Consider the following 8,774-nt stretch of genomic DNA (forward strand, 5'->3'; position numbering starts at 1 on the left):
GGGGAGGGGAGGAGGAGGAGGAGGTTGCAAATGATTGTGAGCCTCTGTTTGCCTTTTCTTTAATTTAGTCGAATTAATATAATAACAACCACCACTCCTTGGAGAAACTTAATTTTCCAAATGTTCAATACGATTTAAAAAAATGTCTGTGATGTGTTTGAATTTGCTACTCTTCTTCAAAACTAACATTATTAGAATGTGTATGTAACCAAATTTGTTTGCCAGTTACAATATCTGTGCACACTAGCAGACAGGTTATGCATATGAAAAAAAATCGGTTGCTGTAAGTAGGACATTAAACAAAATGAAATCAAACTGCCTTATAAACCTCGTATATCAAATTAAGAAAAATAAAGTTCATATCTAGGTAGCTATCAGTGCTTAATGGAGATAATACCTGCATAAATATTGCAGCTTGGGTTATTTAAATGAAGACATGTTGCAGATGCTAAATTCTACCTACATTTTTTACTTCGGGTACCTTCTTATATCCCCCATATATGAAATTAAGAAATCTGATAATAGGTCCATATCTTGGTATTAAACTGTATGCGTGACCGGCCTCAATCACTCCACTGAAGGTGTGTTCTAGATTATGAATTTGACCTACATTTTGCTTCATTGACTTCACTAAACATTCCTTCACATATCACACTAAGCAAATTAGTTGAGTCCATACTGATGTACTGTAGATGGTAAGTGGGTAATACTTGCATCAATGATGCAATTAGAGTCACTCTGCTGAATGCGCATCGTGGATGACGAATTTGACCTACATTTTTACACTCCAGTGAAAAACAGTCCTCATACAAACACATTGGTCATGGAACATAACTGCATGTGCTGCATTGATAATACTTGTATCGGCAGTCATGTTGCACATACTGAATTTTACCTACATTTTATACCTCAGTGAATTAATATTCCATCTACACCATTTACAAGCGCTACATGGATAATAGTTTCATCAATGAAACAGCTGGTTTTTTTTTATTGAATGCATTTTGTGGATGCTTAATTTGACCTACATTTTACACTTCAGTGAAAAAAGCATCATGAAACATTAAGTCCATAATTAAATAACTAGCTACATTATATATAGATGCTACATGGACAATGTTTGCGTCACTGATGAAGCTAAGTTCACTCTACGAAACTCATGTGGCAGGTGCTTCATTTTATCTGTCTTTTACAGTTCAGGAACTTCCTTCCTATCACGTTAACCCCATACCTAGGTTACAATGATTGCTGCATGGAAAACACTTACCAAATTTGACCTGCATTTTATGCGTTAATGACATCTGAAGAAGAGGTCTAATTTGAGTATTAGCTAAAGATGAATGGTTGTATCCATGTCTTGGTACATACAATTTCTACACAGAAAGATGACATGTGAAAAAAAGATTGTAAACTAAATTTATTTGTTGTCATTTTGCAGCATTGAAAATACTATTGGTGTTTGCACAGTTTTGCTTATACATTTGGTTTGAATGATCCCTATAGCAATGTGAAATCTAGCACTTTGAACCATTCACCATTGTGTGGTATGTTACATCGAAACTTGGGCATCTAATCCAGACTTGTCAACAAATTAGTGAATATTTTACAGAAAAGTGATACTCAAAAATTATGGTACTTGATAATAACTGGTACTTGATAATAACTGGTACTCGATAAGAACCAATACTTAAGAAATAAGAACTTGACAACTTACACTCAATAATAACCAGGTTTAATAATTGATATTTGACAGTAACAGGTACTTGATAAAGAGTATGTACTTGATAATAACTGGTACTTGACATTTGATAATCAATGGTACTTGATAATAACTGGTACTTGGCATTTGACAATCAATGGTACTTGATAATAACTGGTACTTGCATTTGACATAAGCTTATACTTGATAATAACAGATACTTGACAATAACTGGATATTTGTCTGAGCACAAGCTTTATGTTAGCAATGCTTGCCCAGAACTGTTCCTATTAAATGTATATATTTACATTTGCATGGCATTGTCACTATATAGCCTCTTTGAAAGCTGTGTCGTTGATGGAACTTTAATTAGCATGCATCACGAGACACAATTCTTAGCGTATTAATACAACACTGACCAGAAACTACAATATCCAATGTAAATAAATATGACGGCTGCTGAAATATCGCTGGGCATTGTGAGACTTGACAATGTCATTGTAAATTTATGTGCAATAGAAAAAAGAAAAGAAAAAATACTTTTATTACAACAAAAACAAGACCAATGTCTGCAATATCGTACAAAATGCACATTGGTTGAACTCACCAATGCCGGCAATGGAAACAATTTTAACACTCATGCAATTTATCAGAAATATCGTCTGTTACACTGCACTGATCAACAGGGTACAATTGTCTGAAATACACATTCAATAGACCTACTGACACATATGTTACAGACCTACTGATATGAGTCACAGCACACATAAACATTTCAGACATTTGTAACGAACCCCTGTGCTCCATCGCAAGATTACTCACTTCAAACACTATCAGTTTCACGCATATCGCAGCCACGGTTTCCTCAGTTTCTGACGTCATGTCAAATATCGAGACTGTTACAGAATCTACCGACTGTAGTCAGATTCCCATACAATCAACAAATAAAATCACGTCTGGATTCTTCACAAAATGAGCAAAGAGAAAAGTTGGAATTAACTTCCAAAAATAACTCCCTCATGGAGGGCAAGGTCGGATTTACAGTGTTCACTGTATTTATCCATGCACGAAATTTGTTCCGTGTGAAAATTGAAACAATTTCAAATCTTAACTTTCAGTTCAGAGTTCCATTGATAAACTTAAATCACCCTTTAGACATATCATACGCAATTGAAGTGATACTGAATTGTGGTATAAAATTGAAGTGTTTGTTAGAATTTCAAAGTACATAAATGTACTACTTTGTTTGCCAATCAGCACGCGACAATACTCTGTTCCAACTATTGATAGAAAGATAGCAATGCTTACTCAGAACTGTTCCTTTTAATTGTATATGATGAAAATGCTTACACAGAACTGTTCCTATTAAGTGTATATGATGGCAATGATTACACAGAACTGTTCCTATTTAGTGTATATGATGACAATGCTTACAAATGTACAGAACTGTTCCTATTAAGTGTATATGATGACAATGCTTACACAGAAATGTTCCTATTAAGTGTATATGATAACAATGCTTACACAGAACTGTTCCTATTTCGTGTATATGATGACAATGCTTACTCAGAACTGTTCCTTTTAATTGTATATGATGAAAATGCTTACACAGAACTGTTCCTCTTAAGTGTATATGATGGCAATGCTTACACAGAACTGTTCCTATTTCGTGTATATGATGACAATGCTTACTCAGAACTGTTCCTTTTAATTGTATATGATGAAAATGCTTACACAGAACTGTTCCTCTTAAGTGTATATGATGGCAATGATTACACAGAACTGTTCCTATTTCGTGTATATGATGACAATGCTTACACAGAAATGTTCCTATTAAGTGTATATGATGACAATGCTTACACAGAACTGTTCCTATTAAGTGTATGTGACGGCAATGCTTACACAGAACTGTTCCTATTAAGTGTATATGATAGCAATGCTTACACAGAACTGTTCCTATTAAGTGTATATGTTAGCAATGCTTACACAGAACTGTTCCTATTAAGTGTATATGATGGCAATGCTTACACAGAACTGTTCCTATTAAGTGTATATGATGACAATGCTTACACAGAACTGTTCCTATTAAGTGTATATGATAACAATGCTTACACAGAACTGTTCCTATTAAGTGTATATGTTAGCAATGCTTACACAGAACTGTTCCTATTAAGTGTATATGTTAGCAATGCCTCCACAGAACTGTTCCTATTAAGTGTATATGATGACAATGCTTACAAATGTACAGAACTGTTCCTATTAAGTGTATATGTTAGCAATGCTTACACAGAACTGTTCCTATTAAATGTATATGATAGCAATGCTTACACAGAACTGTTCCTATTAAGTTTATATGATGACAATGCCTACACAGAACTGTTCCTATTAAGTGTGTATGATAGCAATGCTTACACAGAACTGTTCCTATTAGGTGTATATGAAGTTACATCTTGTTCGACCTTGGACTCATAGCTGACAAGAAATAAATACCTGTTCTCACGATTCTGACTGCAAACACTTTAACTTTTATTGCCAGATTTAGAAAAAAAGTAAGGTAGGTTGTGTTAGGTTTTACCCCTTGATTTGCTCCGATGATTTTGTTAAATAGTGCAGAAACCTAGTCATATTTTTTGTGCGTCTGGGATTTTTTTTATCTACGTTTATGCTTCTTCTTCATCAAAGAATCCCTTATTTAAAATCTATATACATATTTGAAAAGATAGCTTTGAGCAGTCAGGTACGTAAAAGATTGGTACAATTTGTGTGATGTAATCACATAGTACCAGATTGTCATACAAATATTACTTCATTTTCTTTCTCTACTTCAGACTTTTTTTGTCTATGTGAAATTATGAAATCCTGAGATCTCGAGTTCTCAACATAATTTTCTTCATTTGTTTACCTGTAATACCTTCATATTCCAAGTTTACATCGTGTATCCACCTATACTGTCTTCCCTCCAACCATTGGCCTGTTCATTCTTCCATTAACCCTTTCACCCCTATGCAACTTAAGTAGATGCATTGATCTGGATGAGTTCATTATGGTCTACAGTGGTGAAAGGGTTAAACTTACTTAATGTCTTATTATTGTCCCAACATTCAGGTTCATGATTAACACTTGCTACTGGTTTGAAATATGATCCAAAGAATGGACCTGAAAATATATAATAATGAAGAAAAAAGGAGTCCGGGGAGTAATGATCCACTACCAGATGTTCAGCTTGGGCTAGTGAAACTAAGAGGCATACTAGCCCAGGGCTACTGATTTTTTTTTATGATGTTAAAACTTTTGCCTAAATTAGCCATCAGAACACAGTCATTCACGTCGTCTTGATGATGCAAGATGTTTTGTTGCTTTTCATTAAAGTTAAATGTACATATATGTAGGCACAACCTAAGTCCATACTTACCACCAAACTGGCCCTCTTTGTTGCAAATCATTCTCTCTTATTTGACCTAAGCATTTAAGCATGTTGGGTACAGAAATAAAGTTCATCTCTCCAAAAGTCGGCAATAGTCGTGCTATCCGCCTTGTTTATTTCGATGCTTTCTAATACTGGATCCAGTGCCTAAAACATTTTTTTTTTCAAGATTCAATCATTTTAAAGGCATTCAGTTGGGCTTAATAATTGTGTAAAAAGAAATTTTAATTTCAAAAGGAAACTATCCATGCTTTAATGTGATATATATATAGATCATGTTTTGTTCTCAGCTTGATCCATTTTGTAGTTGTTTGGCTAGGAGAATTTTTTTCGGGCCAGTGAATTATAAGTGTCTACCTAGAAATGTATGCTTTTTAGCTCGCCTATTCGAAGAATAGGAGGGCTAACGTAGTCAGCCCGGCGCCGGCGTCCCACCTTGGGAGGTTCAAGTCTATTATAAGGTTGAAGTATTTATATGGAGTGTTAGCAATGTTCTGGACAATATATTCATATTTTATGGCCCAAAAACAGCTTCATTGGACTTGGTTAAAGTTTTATGGCAAGCTTCAGGTTACAGTTTTTTGACAATTTATTTTGGGTAGTGTTGGACCACCACTAACAAAAGGCTGTTGTCTATAATAAGGTTGAAGTACATGTATTGAGTGTAAGCAATGTGTTGAACCATGTTTTCATATTTAAGCGTCCAAAAACAGATTTATTTGACTTTGTTAATTTCTTAACAATCACTTCACATAGATGTTTCTACACATTTAACAGTCCTTGAAATATGCTGGTGGTAAGTGAGGTGGCAAATAAAATGACAGGCACTTTATCAACGTTTTACTATACATGTGTTTCTATTGATAGTTGCAGTATAATAATAACATGCATACACATGTAGGTTCTCAAACAGCTCTTGTTAGTTTTGTTATGCCTCCGCCAGAAAATTGGGGCCATATAGTGTTGCCCATGTCCGTCCCGTCCCGTCCCCCGTCCCGTCCCGTCCCGTCCCGTCCTATTCTGTCCTGTCATGTCGCATCCTGTCGCAATTCCATGTAAACACTCTAGCAACTTCATTTTTTGACATATTTTGATCAAACTTTATACGAAGGTCAAGTATGAGAATATCTCACATATTTGGGTTTTAATGTTCCAAGGTCAAGGCTAATGTCACTGTTGCTGTATATAGAAAATCATTAACTGGTTCATTTTCCTTATTCTAGCTACTTAATTTCTTAACAGATTTTCATCAAATTTATACAGATTTCAAGTATGAGAAATAACCTCGGATGGGATCATGTTCCCAGATATCAAATTCAAAGCCAAGGTCACCTTTTCTATTTATAGAAAATCAAAAACCAATTCAGTGACATCAGTCTATCAACTTTATTTCATGATGGAAATTTTATAAAAATTTATACAAAGGTCAGGTATGATGAAACCTCGGATATCTCTGTGTTTCAGGATTCGAAGATCAAGGCCAAGGTCACTTGTTATATGTGATTTTGATTCAAGTTTTACAGACTTCATGTTGCTATTCATAGAAAAAGCTCTCTTAATTTCTCCATTTATAAACATGAAATAACGTACATATTTTGAGTTGTCAAAATCAAAGTTGTTGTAACTATTTATAGAAAATTATCAAACACTGAAACTAATTTCACATAGCGACGGGGGAATTCATGTTTTACAGACATTTTCTAGTTAGAATTGTTTAGAGAACTGTTACAATGACAGGACACAAGGTTGCCTAGGTTTTCGTTTCGTAACTGACATGACCTTTTTTTTTACTTTTTTTTTTTTACCTTTTACTGTTCTTATGTAACTTGAGTTTTCACTCTGAAATTAGTGATATTTTTGTGATTTCCCTTATAAAAGTGAAGGGACTTCCTGTTCTGTTCATAAGTGATATAAGATCTTAAAGTTCAGACTGTAAATTATCCTATGAGAAACTTATGTAAGGCATATCTATCAGACTTGAACTATAAAAACCCAACCCACCAATTCAATAATAATGATATGGAATTATGCAAGTCTTTTAAGGGTTATGTCATTGTACATTTGTAGCTATTATCGGTACAGGGTCCTTACATGGTTGGTTAACTGAGGGCAAAAAACGCTATTTAGTTCCTAGATTTTACACTTATTACAAGTTTTTAATCTTTATTCCGTACGCTTTAAGATTATCAGACTAGTTTGTTGAATAGTGTTCAGTGGGAGGAAAACTGGAGTACCCAGAGAAAACTCACGTGGTCAGGCAGGTGACCCCATATACCCTTTCATGTCTGATCGGGGAATCAAACCCCTGCCGCTTGGTGAAAGGCAAATGTGCGACCGGACCGCCCTCAAGATGTTACTCCAATGTTACTTCTGGTTAAGTCCAGGTCTTAGCTGTAGCTTCCTGTCTCAAGCGGTAACTCCTCCATGTCTCAATGTGTAGCTTGTCTGAAGCCTTATCTCAGCTGTTATTCTTAATGTCTTGCTGTAGCATTTGACTCGGCTGTAACTGTTTGACTCCTTGTCTGAGGTGTAACTCCATGTCTCAAATTGTGTCGCTTGTCTGAAGCAGTAACTCCTTGTCTTAAGGTGTGTCTCCTTGTGACAAGGTGTAACTCCTTATCCCAGCTGTTATCTCTTTGACTCCTTTTCTGAGGTGAAACTCTTTGTCTCGGTGTAATTTCTTGTCTCAGCTTAAACTTCTGGTCAAAAGCTGTACGTAACTCCTGGTCTTGCTGTAATTCCTAATGTCTTGCTGTACCTTCACGACTCAGCTGTAACTCCTTGCCTGAGGTGTAATGCCTTGTCTCAAGCATTAGAGTATCTTAAGCTATGACTCTGTGCCTCAATTATATTCAACTATGCACCCATTCTCTTTAACTGTAGAACTAGAGTGTCTTAGAGTAAAAATGTTATGTTGACTTGAGAACACTGGAGAACCTGTTCATAAAAAACTCCCTCAAAGGAAACAAACACAAACTGGCATCTGGAGAATATAACTGGGCATAGTGAATTAAGTGGAAAACAAAAACAGTTGAGTAAGAATCAAGATGAGTGTAAAAGTACAGAGTGTTGGGACCTTAACTGGTCTGAATACTCCATGTGTTACTTATAGTTTTACACAGAATCAAAGATTTGTTATCTGGGCTAAAGATTCTGATAAGTGCTGTTAGTTGGAAACTTACCTGGGCCACATATTCTGATAAGTGTTGTTAGTTGGAAACTTACCTGGGCCACAGATTCTGATAAGTGTTAGTTATAAACATACCTGGGCCACATATTCTGATAAGTGTTGTTAGTTATAAACTTACCTGGGCCACAGATTCTGAAAAGTGTTGTTAGTTATAAACTTACATGGATCAAAGATTCTGATAAAGTGTCAATATTTTTGCACTTAACTGTACTTGTGTCAATTCAAGACCGCTATTTCAACATTAGTAGTCGTAGTTGAAATGAATGTAAGTTTTAACTTATTCTTTTGAGATCTGAGTTATAAACCTACCTGGGCCACAGATTCTGATAAGTGTGTTAGGTTTAAACTTACCTAGGCCACAGATTCTGATAAGTGTTGTTAGTTTTAAACTTACATGGGCCACAGATTCTGATAAGTGCTGTTAGTTTTAAACTTACCTGGGCCACAGATTCTGATAAGTG

The 8,774-nt window shown here is 35.3% G+C and overlaps 1 protein-coding gene across 5 annotated transcripts in view; it reads left to right on the forward strand.

Annotated features, from left to right (window-relative positions):
• The window catches only part of LOC110445072 (NGFI-A-binding protein 1-like), a 58,914-nt gene that overhangs the window by 36,909 nt on the left and 13,231 nt on the right, over positions 1-8,774 (forward strand). The gene's annotated exons all lie outside the window — the stretch shown is intronic.

The sequence above is a fragment of the Mizuhopecten yessoensis genome, unplaced genomic scaffold, assembly GCF_002113885.1.
Source record: "Mizuhopecten yessoensis strain PY_sf001 unplaced genomic scaffold, ASM211388v2 scaffold2711.2, whole genome shotgun sequence".
NCBI classification, from domain to species: Eukaryota; Metazoa; Mollusca; class Bivalvia; order Pectinida; family Pectinidae; genus Mizuhopecten; species Mizuhopecten yessoensis.